Here is an 18629-nt window from a genome sequence, read left to right as displayed (position 1 = left end):
TTGTCATGTTTTTTAATTCGTTTAATATAAAACTCTTAATTTAAGGAGTTTATAGTTGAATAACAATTTATTCTTGATATTCTTCACAAAACTATTTAAACATATTCAAAATAATATTCAAAATCAAACAATTTAATATATAATATTATTTTTATATTTCATTTGTGTAGTATGCGGGTTTGTAACCTTATATACATCATATCAAAAGAAGCCTCGTCATTGGTCTTAGAATAAATTATTGAAATCATTTATATGATTTGGTAGTTTTATCTTTTTTTTTTGGCATTTAGACCATCTTTATGTAATTCTTGTTACTTCTTTCATCTATGTGAGACATGAAAAAGACTATAGTGTCATTGGCTATTTTTTCTTTCATTAATTTATTTTTTTTAGAATTACTTATTTATATTATTAATTAATGAAATGGGTCCTAACTACACATCCCCTCATTCTTATCAGGGAAAATACCGGTAATAGTAAAAAAAATATGGGGTATTTTCAAAATATAGACACAAAAAATTAGATTTCCGGATATAGACATGAATTCCGCGGAGGTAGCTCCGTGGAGCTCCGTGGAATCTACTGTAGCTCCGCGGAATGGCAAAATCGTAAATAAATCAGTGTATTAAAAAAAACTCAAGATCCATTCCGCGGAGCTACCTCCGAGGAATGAACTCATTCCGCGGAGGTAGCTCCGAGGAATGGATCTTCAGTTTTGTTTTTTTTTTTTTTTTTGCAAAGATTCTTCGGGGTTTATATTCATTTCCCAACTAATTATTTTCAAGAAAAGATTATCATATTATCATAATCTTTTCTTGAAAGTAATTAGTTGTGGAATTAATATAAACCCCGAAGAATCGATGTGGAAAAAAAAATCTGAAGATCCATTCCTCGGAGCTACCTCCGCGGAATGAGTTCATTCCTCGGAGGTAGCTCCGCGGAATGGATCATGAGTTTTTTTTACACTAATTTATTTATGATTTTGCTATTCCGCGGAGCTACAATAAATTCCGCGGAGCTCTGCGGGAATGATCCTTTTGCGCATATGCATATGTTAACCTAGCTAATTCAACAACAACCTCTATTCACCAACCATCCATATACCACAAACTACTATCTACCACCTTTCGTCGCTGGAATGTCAAGTAACCATGATTTTCACTTCAAATCCACCGTCCACAACTGCATCATTCCCAATTATAAGGTTTTTAACAACCTTCTCAACCTGAATAATTTCAAGCATAACCATCTCAACCCCAAACTCAAGTCTCATTTTCTCAAACCCAACCTAGAAACCTCGATGATGACAACGAATAAAGGGTCCAAGAAACTTAACCACCACCTAGAAGAAGACAAAAGAAAGGAAATGCTAAAAATAAAGGTAGTCGGGGTTGGACCGAAGAAGAGGAAGCAGCGTTACCGAAATTGTGGATGTCTATATCGGAAGAAAAACAAACATGCAATGTGCAATTGAGAGAAAGTTTTCCGAATCGTGTTTTATACAACATTCACATGGAAAAAAGAAAAGAGCCCATGCCATACGTCCGACGCGATCAACGGAAAATGACGTGACCTACTAACGGCTTGCAATAAGTTTAATTGCATATTTGAAAATATTAAAAATATACACAAAAGTGGCAGCAACAATTTCAATATTTTATCAACGCATGCTACCAATTCAAGCTTAACAACGACGGTAAATCGTTCGGTCACCAAAAAACGTAGCTAGTTTATCGTAGGATCCAAAATAGGTCCTTAATCCGGAAGCACATTCGGAATCGACCGTCGGCTCCAACAAAATGTCGAGAACATCCGAGTCGGATGTGGGTTTTAGCATCGACCTCAATGATAACTTTGACGACATCGAGAGGGAGGTTCCACTGAAATTCCTCCTTCGTCGACCGACGGGAAGAAACAAAGCTAAATGGGCGGCATCGTCATCTGGAAAATGAGTACCGAAGAAGTACTTTTGGGAAAAATAGACAAGCATCTAATTTTTCTCGAACAAAAATCGAAAAAATAGATGAAGCTCTTATCCAAAAAAAAATAATTAACACTTAACGATCTTAAATTTTTGAACACACAACCCCAACCGTGTATCGTGCCGAAAAATCTAGCAACAATTTTAAAAATTCAACACAATGTTTGCGAAAAATACGGCGATTAGTTTCTCTGTTTTTTATCTATCTATGTAGGTTTTGATTTGTATTTTTTTATTTGTAATGTTGGTTTGAATTTCTATGTTTTAATTTTCTTTAATGTAATTTTTTTACTTTTATTAGTAAAATTTTTATTTGGTTTTTAAAAAGTATGTTTTTTATTTAATCTAATATCAAAATAACAAATAAATAAAATAGATGAGGTGGAGTGGTACCGATTTCTAAGGGTTTGTGGTGTAGTAGTAGGGATGTGGTGAAGATAATGTGTCACTGAAATGAGGTCATTTTTCTAGTAGGCATGTAGTGACCATACCCCTTAGCCTTAGTAATACTAGCCAACATAGAACTTCAACAAACAACAAAATGTCGGCAAACACCGGTGCATTTGACCACCATCACAACCATTGTCATCGACATCAACCATCACAACCACCATTAAAAACCAACAATATTTGTCACCTCCACTTCCATCGACATCTACCATCATCACCACTTCCGAAAACTACCACCAACAATGTCAATAACCTAACTAAATTGTCGTTGTCAACCTTTTCCCTTCGCTACTCTTAAGTCCTAACAACACCATCGTTGTCAGCCTTCTTGTCTCTTACATATATATGACATTGCCACAACCTTATCTCTTTTCTCCGTTCAAAATAAACCCACCAAAGGAACCATTCGCGTTCATCCTTATCGATATAAAAAAACGAAGACCCATATGCAACCTGACAGGCAAAAACAAAGACATAGATGAAAGCTCTGATTTTAGGTTTGTTTTTTTCTGATTAGATTTGAGCAACTTGGTTTTGGGTTTGAGAAAACTAATTTTGTTCCAGAATAACTAGATTTAGGGTTTGTGTTTTTTTTTGCATTTTTTGTTCATGGCAAAGTGTTTGCATCTGGATCAATGAATTTAGATGTTTGTTATGTGTTTTATGCAAGTTTGAGCATTGAAGGTGGTGGATTGTTTGGTCATTGGAAGATGTGGTGGGTTTAGCATCTAAAATTGGTATTTTTTTTTTGGTTTAATTTTATTGGCATTTGTGTTTGATGGTGGAGGTTGATGGCAGAGGTTGGTGATGTTTGAAGAAGAAGAAGATGAGATAGAAAAACAGGTGACAATAGTTGTAACTAAGTTTAAAATAGTTGTATTTGGTGAAACGTTTATCAATTTTATAGTAATAAATAAATATATAAATAATCAAAATTAACAAAAAAAAAATACATAAAAATATCTAGTAAAGCCTATTAGTATTTTCATGTCTGGCATAGAAAAAAATCATTAAAAACTAACAGAGAAGTTTATAATACAAAAAAAAATGGATAATAACTTAAAAGGATAATATATTTTTTGATTTGTATACAGTTGATCACTGAGTTTTTTTTTTTTTTTGTCAACATTCAGTCTTTATGACTGGCTACTCCAGGTTAAGTTGGAAATATAACTTAATATGGTAATATTGTTTTTCAGTTTGTACACATTTAGTCTTTAATGTTTTTGTATACATTTAGTCTTTATGACCGGTTTCTTTAGATTTTTTCTTAGACATCCTACGTGGGACAATCATTAATGAGGTGTTCTCATAAGTAGCTCCTTCATCGCTTATCTCAGTAACATAATTTACGAATCAGTCAAATAATGTTGGTGCCCTAGGTTCTCCAAGCAGAAGATGTCTTCGACTTCAATTTGATCTATCTCCATAGCAGACAATGAGATTCTTCGTCTTGGAAGTGCAAATTTGAGTTATGAGGAAGCAATCACAAAGAATCTTGTTGGCTGCTATAGAGATAGATGAAACTTTTTACCAAAGTGTTCTTTTGTCTTGGAAGTACAAATTTGAGTTGGGGGAATCAATCACAAAGAATATATCGTTGTCTGTTATTGAGATAGATGAAACCGAAGTCGAAGACATCTTCTGCCAGGGGCGACTCTACAGTGTAATCAAGGGTGTCCATGGACACCCCTTAATTTGAAATTTGTTTTAGAGATTATATTAGATATATCAAATGGACACCCTTCAAATTTTTACACGGACAACCTTTCTAATTTTGGATTGAATCAAAAGTGAAAAAAGGAATAGTGAAGGAAGTATATAAGTTAAGAAAGCCCGGTAACAGAAGAAACCATTCTCATAATTTTCGGATCAAACTTAGATCCACAACATTTATCACAAAATTCTGAGATAAAAAAGGAAAAACGAAGTTTAAAAAGAAAGCCAAAAACCCAAACAAGAACAAGAAGAATATGTTATTCCTTTGGTTGCTCTTTGGATCCGGCGGCCGTCGTTATCCCCTATTCATTGATTTGGAGTTTTCGGAACAATAAATCATGCTTTATTGGTTTATCTGCTATCACCATACCTTTTGTACTTAATAATGACAACTACTTCTCCAATTCTTCTCCCTTCTCCGGTCGCTGATCTTGAAAAGTGGCCCAAGGAGTTTTATGATTTCTCTTACTAATCGAAAAGCTAGAGAAATTGTTAATTTTTGCATGCTATCTCATAATCTGAAAAGGTAAGGCCACAAGTAAGGTATACTAACCTTACTTTTACTTATACCAATTTACATATTACCTATTCCTATATACATCAACCATTACCTATCTATTTTAATTATTATTATGTAGAAAACATTATGTAGTTTCTTTATAGTTTCTTTATAGTTTCTTTTATCATTAATCTATCGATATTTGAAAGTCTATTATTGTTAAACAATTAGTTTTCCCAAATGAAATATAAAATTGTAAAATAGGTTAGACATTCATGTGTTCGTCGCTGATTAGAACTATATTTCGTAGTTTTGACAAAACGCCCGATAAATATAACTTTTTTGATCATTTAGTTTTGTCTGCATTTAAATTGGACACCCGTGAGTTTGACTCATGGATTCGCCACTGTCTTCTGCTTGGAGAAAACTAGGGCACCAACATTATTTGACCGATTCGTGAATTAAGTTACTGATATAAGTAAAGGACGAGTCACGTATGAGAACACCTCATTAATGATTGTCTCACGTAGGATGTAATGAGCAAAATCTGAAGAAACCATTCATAAGGACTAAATGTGTACAAAAACATTAAAGACTAAATGTGTACAAACTGAAAATTATATTATCCTATTAACTCATTTTTCCGGTTAAGGTTTAACCTGAAGTAGCCGGTTATAATAAGGACTGAATGTTGATAAAAAAACAAATTAAATGGTCAAATATAGACAAAAAAATAAAAACCTAATGATCAAACAAATCAAAAGGTACATTACACTTTCACTCATTATTCTATATATATATATATATATATATATATATATATATATATATATATATAGGAGTAGGATCAAATGAGAACACCAAAAAGGTTGAGAATGCGAGAACAGATCTGAGCTCTTCAAATATTACGATCTAAGGCTAAAATAATTTATAAAAGTCATGAGATGAAATTGTAAATTTCTAAAAGTCATGGTATGAGATTGTAAATTTTTAATAGTCTAAAGGGTAATATGGTCATTACATGTTAACCTATTTTTGTAAGTTGCTGGAATATCTCTCTGTCCCCCCCCCCCTCTCTCTCACTCACGTATCCTTCTTCCTCTCTCTATCTAAATACAAATTTCAAACCTTTAAATCCTAATTGAGCCGTCACCACCATACACCATATCGGAACTGAAAAATTTAGGTCCGGATGAGATCTAGGGGTACGATGGGCTGTGCACAGAAGGTGTCCAATGACATACTTAAAAAACATGTAATTTCAATTTCGACTTTGTTTCTTTAATTCCATTTCTCCATCTCAAAATGTTTCTTCTCTATTCACTATTCACTGCATTGGATGATTGAGCGCAGGAGAGATGGATCTAACATATGTGTTTTTTTTTTAAAAAAAGGCGATGAACTGTGCACATAAGGTGCTCGATAAAATGTCTGTGAGAAGAGCATTTTCGACTGGAATGATGGAAGGGGTCTCGATGGGGCAGTTGCTTCGATCGGTAATGATTCTCTTCTCTTTTCTTTTTATTTTGACTGTAAATCAATGAAGTTTAATCAACTGCATTTCTTTACTCGTCTTTCTTTCTATTCATACGTGAATCTAGCTATGGAATTAAGTTTTATGAACCACAAGATCTTATCGTGAAAACGTCTACTCAAAACCACAAGGTTTCTGCTATTTTGGTGTTCGGAGACTCCACTTCTGATCCTGGAAACAACAACTACATTCTGACCCCTTTCAAGGGCAATTTCCCACCTTATGGGAGAGATTTTGCAAACCAAAAAGCGACAGGGAGGTGTACCAATGGATTGCTAACCAGTGACCTTATTGGTAATTTCCATTTCTTTACTCGTCTTTCTTTCTATTCATACGTGAATCTACTCTCCTTGAATCCCTCTCCAAAAAAATGACAGTTTCTCCGGCCTTAACTTTTTCTTTAAAGATTACACTAGTTTTCTTAGTCCAAATTCTTTTGATCTTTGTATCCAATGCTAAACCACAAGATCTTATCGTGAAAACGTCTACTCAAAACCACAAGGTTTCTGCTATTTTGTCTTTCTTTCTTTTTATTTTGACTGTAAATCAATGAAGTTTAATCAATAGGTTTAGATGGGTGTTTGGGTTTGGTTGTTTGACAGAAATTGATAGAGATGAAAAGAAGAATAACGAAAATTCCTTTTTCTTTGTTTGTTTTGATAGAAACTGATAAAGGTATGGATATTTGGGTGTTGATATTTTACAGTGAATCGGTGAGTTTTTGTTTCTTGATCATCCATATCTCACAAAAAGATTTTATAATTATACATATTGGTTTTACCGTGGAGTGTTGATTTTGTTTGAGTGTTAATCTTTGCTTGAGTGTTCAGGAGGTAGAATGGTTGCAATGGAAGGACCAACTGGAAAAATTTCTGAAGAACAGAGGCAAAGAAAGAAACACAGTCCTAATTTTCGAATTTTTTGGTAATAATTTCTTGAAGGGGGTGTTTGAATGGTTGTATTTATTTATGAATAGCACGTGTATTCATTTATGAATAACATTGTAGTTATGTGTGAATAGTTGTATTTATTTATGAATAGCACGTGTATTCATTTATGATAGAATGTGTATTAATTTATAAATAACAGTGTATTCATTTGTGAATTGCAATGTATTCATGTGTGAATGATTGTATTTATTTATGAATATTAGTGTATTCATGTGAATGAGTGTATTTATTTATGATTAGAGGTATTCATTTTATGAAAAAATGATAATTTTTACACTTTTTTTTTATTTTCAATTTATGAAAAATGCATTGAATTATTTGTAATTTGATGTATTTTCATTTATGATTGGAAGTGTATTGATTTGGGATTTGATTTCTATTCATTTTTTTTTTGAAAAACAAAAACATGAAATAATAGAAAATAATATTTTTTTTAAGATTTTCTTTTCAGATTTAAAATAAAAGGAAATATTAATTTTTTTAGGTGATTTTTTTGAAACGGTCATAAATAATTTTTGGGAAAAATCATAAAAAAAAATATTTATATATATTTCATTAACTAAAAGAAAATATTAATTTTGTTAGATAATTAAAATCATTATCCCTAGATTTTAGGAAATCATTAATTAATATTTATATAAAGTTACTAATATACCCTTATAAAATGATTGGTCTATAACTGTTTTCGCGTTCTCAACCTTTTAAGTGTTCTCATTTTATCCTCTCCTATATATATATATATATATATATATATATATATATATATATATATATATATATATATATATATATATATATATATATATATATATATATATATATAGTGAACAAAACGTTTAATTTAACCGAATCATACGATTTCCGTGACCTGGACTTGTAAATCATAATTTTAAATCCCGTATGCGACAAAATTAAAAGGAATATCAAATATGTCGTCGTCAAGGACAAAAATTGCCCAATCTTTTTTTTTCAAAAACACCTTTTTGTGTCAAAAGTCTTTGTACATTTGTTTGGTTGCGGCAGAAAACACATGTAAAATCACATGACAAGGCTAAACCATGAAAAGCTTGGGCCCGAAGAAATATCACGATCAAGGCCCACTAGCACCATTAACACCTTTTTATTTTAATTCCAAACGTATGAAATAATAAATATATTGTTATTTATTTATATATTTTCATGTTATATCTTCAATGTTTTTTATTGTAATACATCTTTGATGTTTATTATTGAATTAAAATTATTTTGTATCTGGATAATATGGTATTTTAGAAAACCATCTGAATTGAATGATAGAATTTCTCTTTATTTTTATGGATTAAAAAAATTATAATTTAAAAACTTAATTCGATAGTAATAACAAAAAGTATTTTGTATCCAGATAATATGGCTATAATTAGATTGATTTTCAATTATAATATCATAATAGACAAAAATTAAAATAGGATCCTACGACAATATGCAAATCAATAAAAATATATTGTTATTTTTGTATTTAATCCATTATTTCAGAAAAAAAAAACACACACACAAATATTCCTGTAGTGTTTTAGAACCTGTTATTATAAATCCATAATATTTTTCTTTGGAACAAAGGATTTTGTTTATTAAACGCTAGGAAAATGTTAGAAAAAAAATTCATTACACAAACGCAATAGTAGTTATCGAGTTGTGTAGCCAATGAAGCCACTTAATTTTAACATTATTGCTCCTATAAAAGCCCAAAAAAAATATATAGAAGATCAACCAATCTAGGATTTGGTTCCGGATAGAACATATCACAGAGCAACAACACACCAATTGATTCACAGACTCTACTTGTGTATCACAAATTGGACATAACAAAAGAATCCACATTGGCACATTTTTCAAATCGGACAATGTTTTTGTTTGTCACGTCACGATAAAATGTCGTGTTTTCTTTAACTAACACGATAATGAACTAATTAAAAAAATGACATGACACAACGAAGATAACATAAAATAACAGTTAGTTTATTTAATTAATATTTAATCATACATAACATGACAAATAAGTGTTAAATCGTCTTAATTTCGTGTCGAATTTTGGATACAAACAAGACACGACATTGTGGCTTTATACTTGACACGAGCACGACACGAACACGAATTTCAGTTTCGTCATAATTCCGTTTCGTGTCGTGTATTTTTGTCATGTTGTGTCATCAATTGTCACCCCTACACATCTACACTCTAGTGGATACTTCATTAAGTCGTATTTTCAAGCCAAAACATTGAAGTTAAATGGGACAAAGTTGTTCCACAACGTAAGACTATCAGATGCGGACACAAGATTTCATACTAGGTGATGCACAGGAAAAATTAGTAGTGCTACAACAGTAGAAAAAAAAAATTCAAAACTTTTTATACTGTATACACGGGAAGTCAGACGTTGTCGGTGTCATTGTGGGACACCATATAGAAGAGTCCCTTATGATTATCTCCTAAAAACAAACTTGCTTTATTAGTTTTCTAGCCATGGAATTTTTTTAGTACGAACCTTTGAATTCTTTAATATTACTATAGGAAAAAAAATCAACTTGATAAAACGACTATAAATAGTTTTCAACCTAACAAAGAATCATATCATCTAAAAATATGTGAAAGAAATTCAGGGCCGGTTCTGAGGATTCAAATGCCCAGGACGAGATGGATAAAAAAAGACCCTTAGGCCTTAACATGTAATAAATTAACTTACATAAACTAATATTTTTATTAAAATGACGATAAACTTTATAGCAATAAACAAAGCAAAATCATAGTATTTTAAAGAGTAATTACATATCCTAACAACTAACCGACGATCCGTGAAGCTCTCCTAGCATTCTTGATTGCAAATTGGTTGATCAACTCTTCATAGTCTACACTCTTTAAGATTTCGTTCTCGATAGATATCATTGCCAAACCGCTAAGTCTTTCTTGTGTCATTGTGGAGCGTAAGTAAGATTTCACAAACTTCAATTTAGAAAAACTCATTTCTGCAGATGCAACCGTTACTGGAATAGTCAACAATATTCTATATGCAATGCTTGCATTTTGGGAAATAATCAAGTTCTTTCAAAAACTTCAAAACATCTATAGGGTTGCTAAATTCATTGGTTTCCAATGTCTCAAATAATTTCAACTCCGTATAAAGTTCATCGGCATCAATATCCGATCTTTCTTCAAACTTGAGTGCTTTTTCAAGACGATGAGAATACGACTTAAGATCTTTATCTTCAATTCCCCTTAAATTATGTGGAAATAAAAAACCAAATACTTTGTCATACTCTTTGAATTGTTCAAATCTTGTCTCAAGAGAAGAAATAGTTTGATCAACAATGAATAAGAAATAATTGACTCTAAAATTCTCTTCAGGTGTAAATGAAACTTCTTCGCTAGTTGAACTCTCATCAAACCTTCTTTTCCTTTCAATCAAACGCTTTTGTGGAAATATTGGATCAATACCCATTTCAATAGCAATCTCCTTAGCTTCAACAATCGCTTTTGAAAAATCAGTTTCTCTATAATTCTTGAAGTACCCAATCAATTTGTTTATTTCTGTAATAGCATTATCAAGATGCATATCATTTGATTGTAACTTCTTACTCACAATATTCACATGGTTTAGTACTTCATACCAAATAACAGTTGATACCAAAAATTCAAAGTCACCAAGTTCTTTTTCTGCTAGTGAAGTTGCTTCACTTGCAATTGCAGCATCATTATCTTTTTCTCCAACTTGAAGTAAAGCTTCCCATACATCCACAAGTTGAAGTTTAATAGCCTTTACACTGTCAACCCGGCTTTCCCAACGAGTTTGACACAATGACTTAAGACTCCAAGCTTTAACATTATCTTTCAAAATTTCCCACCTCTTAGTAGAATTTGCAAAGATAGTATAAATGCGTTGAATGAATCCAAAAAAGTTCTTTCCTTTAACACACTTGTTAGCCATATCACATAATGTTAGATTAAGAGAATGGCAACCACAAGGAGTGTAAAATTCTCTAGGATTTATATCTAAAAATCTCTTTTGCACTCCTTGGTGTTTTCCTTTCATGTTTGCTCCATTATCATAGCCTTGACCACACATATCATCAATTTCAAGACCAAGAGACTTTAACTCCTCAAGTGTAATATCAAATAGTCCTTTTCCAGAGGTATCATCAACATTCAAAAAACCTAAAAAGGACTCCTCGACAGTAACAAAATTATATGATAATGTTAAATACCTCACTATTATAGTCATTTGTTCCTGGTGACTTGAATCGGGAGTACAATCAAGTATGATTGAGTAGTACTTTGCTTTCTTTATCTTCTTGATAAGTTCTTTTTTAATTTCTTGAGCTAGCAAAGATATTAGTTCGTTTTGGATTAAGTGGCCAAGATAATGCACATGAAGCCCATCACTTGTGATCCGCCGCACATGCTCTTTAATAACCGGGTCAAACTCTTCCAACATTTCAATGACACCCAAAAAATTTCCGTTACCTATTACATACAATTAACAAAAAAGAAGTGAAATCAGTCATAATAATTAACAAAAAGGTATTTGGTGGAATTAGAACAAAAAAAGTATAATTTATAGTTACCTTTTTATACAACTTTTCATTGGATCCACGAAATGCTAAATTATGTTTAGCAAGAAACTTCACTACTGCAATGATTCTCAAAAGGACTTGTTTCCAGTAATCTCTTTCTTTCTTGAATTGCTCGTATTGAACTTTATCAATTGTTTCATTCAAGTTCAATCTTTTACGCATATCAAACCACTTATTCCTATTTGTAAGATGATCCAATGAAATTTCGTGTTCTTTAACCCTAGTGGTAACATGGTGCCAATCTGCATAACCTTCACCATCCAATTTACCTTTTGAACTCCCTTTTCTAAACACTTTACAACAGAAACAAAATACTTTGTCTAGCTCTTTTGAATATACTAGCCATTCTCTATCACACATTTCCAAATTTGGTAAAGTTCTTGTATATAAAGCTGCAGAAAACCGTCTATCAAATTTACCGTAGGGACCATACATAATACTATTATCTCTTTTAGGGCCTTTCTGGACCAAAAGTTTAATCTCCTCAGAATTAAGTTTTTCCCACCTTCTTGGATCATATATATCAACAAGCTCTTTAACGGGCTCTTGCTCTTTTGACTCTTCTACTTCTATATGCTCTTTATCTTCAACATGCTCTTCAACATTCTCTTCAATGTGCTCTTCAATGTGCTCTTCAACATGCTCTTCAATGTGCTCTTCAATGTGCTCTTCAACATGCTCTTCAATAGGTTGTCTATGGATAAACTTATCTAGAGCACCGGCGTCAGCCTTTCTCTTTTCTTCATCTAGTTTTCTTTTTTTTACGTTTTGACTACCGGATGGTTGTTTAGACTTCATCTCTACAATTTTTCAAACAATAAACATAATTTGATTCTTTAAACACTATGGTTTCTGAATTCCAAATTTCTGATAAACAATTATACAATAAACATAATCTCATAATTTAATTTATGTTTCTAATAATCTATTTCAAAATCATTCATTGATTTCATTCAACATTGTGAATCATTCAATCAGATTTCAATATGATAATATGACATAATGACAATACGACATAGTGATAAACAATTAAAAATTCATGAATCACATTCAAGAATCTGAAAATTAAACAGTTGTTTATCTAAACAATTACACAAGAATCTGAAAATTTGATAATACATTCAACTCATTCAAGTATGCAATTGAATTGAGAATTATAATTTACAAACTCATAATCATTAATTCCTTATTTCTAATTCCTTAATTTCTCATAATCTATTACATTAGCAGGAATATACAGGATAAATCATGAATGGATAATTGGGTCATTGATAAATTGATAACAGGAATAGGAATACATGATAGATAAATTCTAATATTCTAATTGTCTAAGACTCTAATACCCTCACCTAGAAAATAGAAAGTTAGAAACTGCTGTAGTGTTGTATGCTGTATCGATTTGGACTGATGGAGGATGATGAATGATAATTGTTGTCTTGTTGATTGCTGTCGATGTCGCTAACCTGATGGATCGCTGTCCGCTGATGCACTGCGCCACTGCCCTTCGTTTGATCGTTTCCCTGCCCTGATTCCAGTCTTCCACGATTGTCGATTGCTGCAATCGACTTTTTTTTTTGAAGGATAACGAGCAAGACCAATCGATCGATCGCTGATTCGCTGTTGTTCGCTTTCTGTTTGACGCCGATTTCCCAATTTGAGATTCGAATGGTGTTGGATTGCTTGGGGCTGACGGATTACACAAAAAAAAAATTGGGCCCCTTAAATTTTGGGCCCTGTTCCATTGCCCATTTGGCACCTGCCCTAAACCAGGCCTGAAGAAATTAGTATCTAGAACCTAACATCCTATTAACAACGTGGAAATATTCCACCTAAAGGTATAATATTCGAACCAAACCAAACGTATCCTTAACTAAGTTATAACCCGTGGAAACCATGGTTGTTATTTTTATAATTATTATATAAACAAAAAATAATATAAAACATCAACAACAAAAAATAGTGTTACTTTGATGGTAAGAAAACATGCAATAATGTGAAAAGCCAAATAAACATAATAGTTTAACATAACTTCTGAAACACATCTTTTTATACTATATTAGAAGTTTTATTGGTCAAATTACTATCATTATCTAAAATCAACCACTTCGATTATTCTCTGTTCTTTACTATAAAGAAACGTATAATTGGCCGTGTGTGAACATTGGCAAAAACAACCCAACATTTGATAATGATTGACCTTGACTTTTATTTATAGTCATAGCAAAATAAACTGTTAGGGGAAATTGTCTTCTTTTGAATTTGAATGGAAATTTTATGTCCGAAGGTGTTAAAGATAATCTTAAAATAAAACAGTGATGTCCAATATTGCTTGTAGTAATGACCACTGTTTCAATGACTCGATTGCCTAATGATATCACCTGAAATCTAGTCTCATTACATAAGCCATTTTCTAATGGATGTTTTTTAGTAACATAACCATTAGTAATATAACCGAAAAACCGACTTTTGAAACTAAAATATTTTAAAATAAACTCTTTTTAGAATGAATATTTAAAAAACTTAAAAAATATTTTTAAATAAACTCTTTAGAAAGGTGACCCACAATTCATAAATAAATAAATAAGAGTTTTCACACCAATAGATTTATTAGACTTATTATTTTATTCTTAAAATTTTATTATGTTTGAAGATATTGTCTATTTATAATTTTTTAAAATATTAGATATGTTCCATATCCTTGAAATCCTTCACACATAAACCAATCTAATATATTAACGTATGTTGTCGTTTAATCTATATTACATGGTCTTTTCTAGATCCAACAGTAAAACTAACAACTTATGTTTTTAATAATTATTAAAAAAATATAGAGAGATAAGTTTTTTGCTGTTATTAACAGATAAAAAAGTATTTTGTTGTTGGGAACTTTAATTAACTTTTCCTTATAACAACCTACTTTCAAAGTAGGTTGCATTTATTTGCTAAACAAAGTAAATGGTCCCTGTTTTGTAATGAATGAAAGGGGAAAATTGTCTTTTACTTAAAAAAAACATTTTTTTTATAATTTATAGCAATGTACTTTGAAAGTACATTGCTATAAGTTGTAAAACTGTTTTTTTAAATAAATGACAACAATATTTAGAAATGGTTCCTAGTTTTTCAAAAGTAACAAAAATTACTTGTTATTTTAGGGTATAAAGTTAAAAATTCACTGAAAATATATTTGACATAAATGGTCTTGGTATTTCAAAATTCATAGAAATTTTGATTGTTATGAAACTACCTTGTCATCAGCATGTAATAAACACAAAATGGCAGGGTACTTTCAAAGTATGTTGCCATTTAATGTATATTATATGGTCTTTTCTAGATCCAACAGTAAAACTAACAACTCATGGTTTATAATGATATAAAGGATAAAATTCTCCAACCTTAGAACTATCCATATTTTACTTTAGCATATTATTTATAACTATCAAACTCTGTAATTTGTTACTTCACAACATAGATTCAACACATGAAACATTAGTTTAATATTATGGGAATGAGAACATTAGGGTTAGGAAATTTGGAAACTTCGTAATAAATTTTATGAGTTTTTCTTACCGTTTCTTTTCAACTAAATCTTGTAATCATATGATAAAAAATGAATCAGTAAATCTTTCTAAACTCACACTGTATTTGATAATGATTAAACAGTAAACTATACAAATGTACATTATAACAATGTTATTAAAAATTATTCAAATAAAAGTAGATTACTGTTATGAAAAACTAAATAAGAAGTACTAACCTGATGTTCTTTGATGTTTTTGTTTATGTCTTCGTTGTGATGTAAGATGTGTAAGCAAAGCAAAAATGGTGAGAGTAGAATAAAAAAGACAATGGAATAAATATTGATATCCAATACGCTTTATAAAGATATAAAACTATGGACAATTTTATAGGTGTGATTTATTGGGAGTTAATCTCAAATTAGACGTTTTAAATTAAGTAGGTTTTATTAGATAATAATGGTAATTTAAATTCAAAATAAAGATATGATTTTTTAATTTGAATAGATAATATTAATGAAAAGTTGTAATAGTGTGACACATGTCAAAAGGAGAATAAACTTATTCTTTTATTAGGATAGGGATATCATACATATATTGCACCCATTAGTGTGAAATTGTTTACCAAACGAAGGCTCGTATGTTATATATTAAGTTGTCATTGTATTTATTTAGATTATTCAAAATTGCACATAATAATCGTAGAAAATGAAGATTTTATTTTGTGAATGATTGTTACTTGTTTGTTTCTAATAATTTATTTTTTACAAAATAACGTTTGGTAAAAAAAAACTAATTTATAAGTTAGCTAGAAATAAAATGACATAAAAATACATATAGGATAATAAATTTTCTATAATTAATTAAGAATATATTTGAAATATTTAAAAAAAGTTTTTGAAAAGTTAGTATAACTAGTTTTTTTTTTTTTTTTTTTTTTTTTTTTTTGTAATAATAACTTATAAGCTAATTTTTAGCTTCTAACCATAACAACTTAAAAAAAACTAAAAAAACAATAAACTAGTTATAACGTGTCAATGTCAATCTTAGAACATTAGGTGTGGGCAACAAGGTGCAACACCAAGTTGTGCCACCTCACATGCCACATAAGCAAGTGGTGTTATAACACCAAGTGGGGAAATGAGCAACAAGATACAACACTAACTTTTTGAAAATAAATATGTTTTCTTTTTTATTTTTTTTTCCGAAATTGGGTTTTTTTTTTTTTTTACTTTTTCGCTTTTTTTTTACTTTTTCGTTTTGCATTTTTTTAATCACTAACATGAATATATTTTTTATAAAAAATAAAATTTTAAAAACAAAAAAAAAAAGACATAATATTTAAAATATAAAATTACGATTACAATTAAAAAAAACATAATTTTAAACCTAATATTATAACTAAAATATCATTCAGATTACTACTAAAACCACATAACAATCATAATTAACCCAAATATTTCTTCCTAATTTGTTTCTTCATCGCTTGTAGCACCGCTAGATCAGCAGGCGCCAAACCCTCCTCGCTCGTCCGAAGAATTGACAACTGATATGTCATTAGTTCCCTCTCTTTTTGCTCCTGCTTCTCCCGTGCCTGCCTTTCCAGGAACTCCAAATGACGACGTTTCAACTCATTTTTTTCTTTTATTAATAAATTGTGCTCGTCGAATTTCGCTCTCATTTCCGCCGCATCTTTTGCTCTTGTCTCCACCTCCGCCGCATGTCTTGCAGCGCGCCTCGCTTTGTCGCGTCCGGGCGGTCGTCGTGGTGGGGATATCTCTTGGATATCATCCGGGATCTCATCGTCGTCGGCGTTTAGGTCGATGTTAGTCCGTGCGTCCGACACGTCGACCGAGCTAGAATTGCGAGACCTTTTGGATTGAACCTCCGACGATGTAGGCGTTTTATTCCACTTTGGATCCGCTCGCAACAATTCCCATGATTTTTCAAAGTCGAAAACATGACCCATTTCAACCCGATATTGTTCCTTAGCAGATTTGAACAAATCGAAGTCGTTGGTTCCGCTTTGTTGTTGCGCCTCAAGCCGGTTGTAAATACCGTTGAATTTGCTGCACCGCTTAGTTATCATACCCCATTTGCTGCTCAACATGTCATTGTTGCGATACGGATTTTTCTTTAAAATAGCGTGAAACTTGTCGAGCACCGCCCCCCAAATTGATTTTGTTGAACGTAAGGTGAGTTGGGAAATTGCAGTGGCGGTGAAGCGGGATTGAAAGCGGCGTCTTGGTATTGGATTTGTGGTGAACCTTGAGACGATAAAAGGTTGAAATAATTTTCATACCCCGCAAATCTGAGAGGCGAGGTTGTGTTTGGGTTTGATGATGGAGGGGGGGTGTTTGGGTTTTGCTCCATTTTTTAAAATTTTAAGAAAATATGTGTATAAGATATAGAGAGAATGAGAGAAATGTTTATAAAATTTTGAAATAAAATGAGTATATATATATATATATATATATATATATATATATATATATATATATATATATATATATATATATATATATATATATATATATATATATATATATATATATATATATATATATATATAGGTAAAAAGGTAAATTTTTTTTTTTTTGAATTTGACCGTTTTCAAACGGTCTAAAGTGACAACGGTTATTTTTTTGGGCGTTACACTTCGTTTCCATGGCAACGAGAATCAACGCAACGAGCAACAACAAGATGGGGGGCGGTGTGCAGCTCGTCGTAACGCCGTTGAGGGGTGCCACCTCATCCGCGTTTCTTCTCGTTTGGACCCGTACCGCATACTCTTAAGGATATAATGGATAGTTAAGAAAGTTTCAATTATCTATTTTTAACTTTTTAGTATGCGTGTCTATCATTGAATTCATAAAGATTGATTCCTTTAACATACTTTAAATACGTTCATGGTATTAGAAAAAGAATTAGTGATGACCAAAAGAGATGATGTGTTTTAATAAAATGATCACTTGTTACTCTATAATACCTAATTATTACTAATCTCGCAACGGGTTTAATGGCCCGTGAAACAACAATCTTAAAAATAAAAACATAATAACTAGTTTTTAAAAAATAGAAATTACGAAATACAATGATATATTATGCAATACACATTCATATAATCTAATATATTCATCGATTGCGAAATACATATTTATAATTATGAAATATTTGATATTCTTATCAATATATCTTTTGAAGGTTTTTATGGTAGGGGCTATTAAAACAAAATTTTGTAATTCGTAATGAGGTCATTATATATTAAGATCTATATTTGTTAAACTTAATTGGTAGCTTGAAACCATAAGATCTATATTTGTTAAAATTAATTGGTAGCTTGAAACTATAACTTTCATTTGTGTATAAATATTCAA

The 18629-nt window shown here is 31.1% G+C and overlaps 1 pseudogene; it reads right to left on the bottom strand.

Annotated features, from left to right (window-relative positions):
- Positions 1–9947: 9947 nt before the first annotated feature.
- Positions 9948–17362, bottom strand: LOC145164523 (uncharacterized; annotated as a pseudogene).
- Positions 17363–18629: the final 1267 nt, after the last annotated feature.

This window comes from Lactuca virosa, chromosome 3 (assembly GCF_052849685.1).
Source record: "Lactuca virosa cultivar CGN04683 chromosome 3, Lactuca_virosa_CGN04683_v6, whole genome shotgun sequence".
Lineage (NCBI taxonomy): Eukaryota > Viridiplantae > Streptophyta > Magnoliopsida > Asterales > Asteraceae > Lactuca > Lactuca virosa.
The sequence above is the reverse complement of the archived record's forward strand: the minus strand, read 5'-3'. Positions and strand labels throughout refer to the sequence as shown.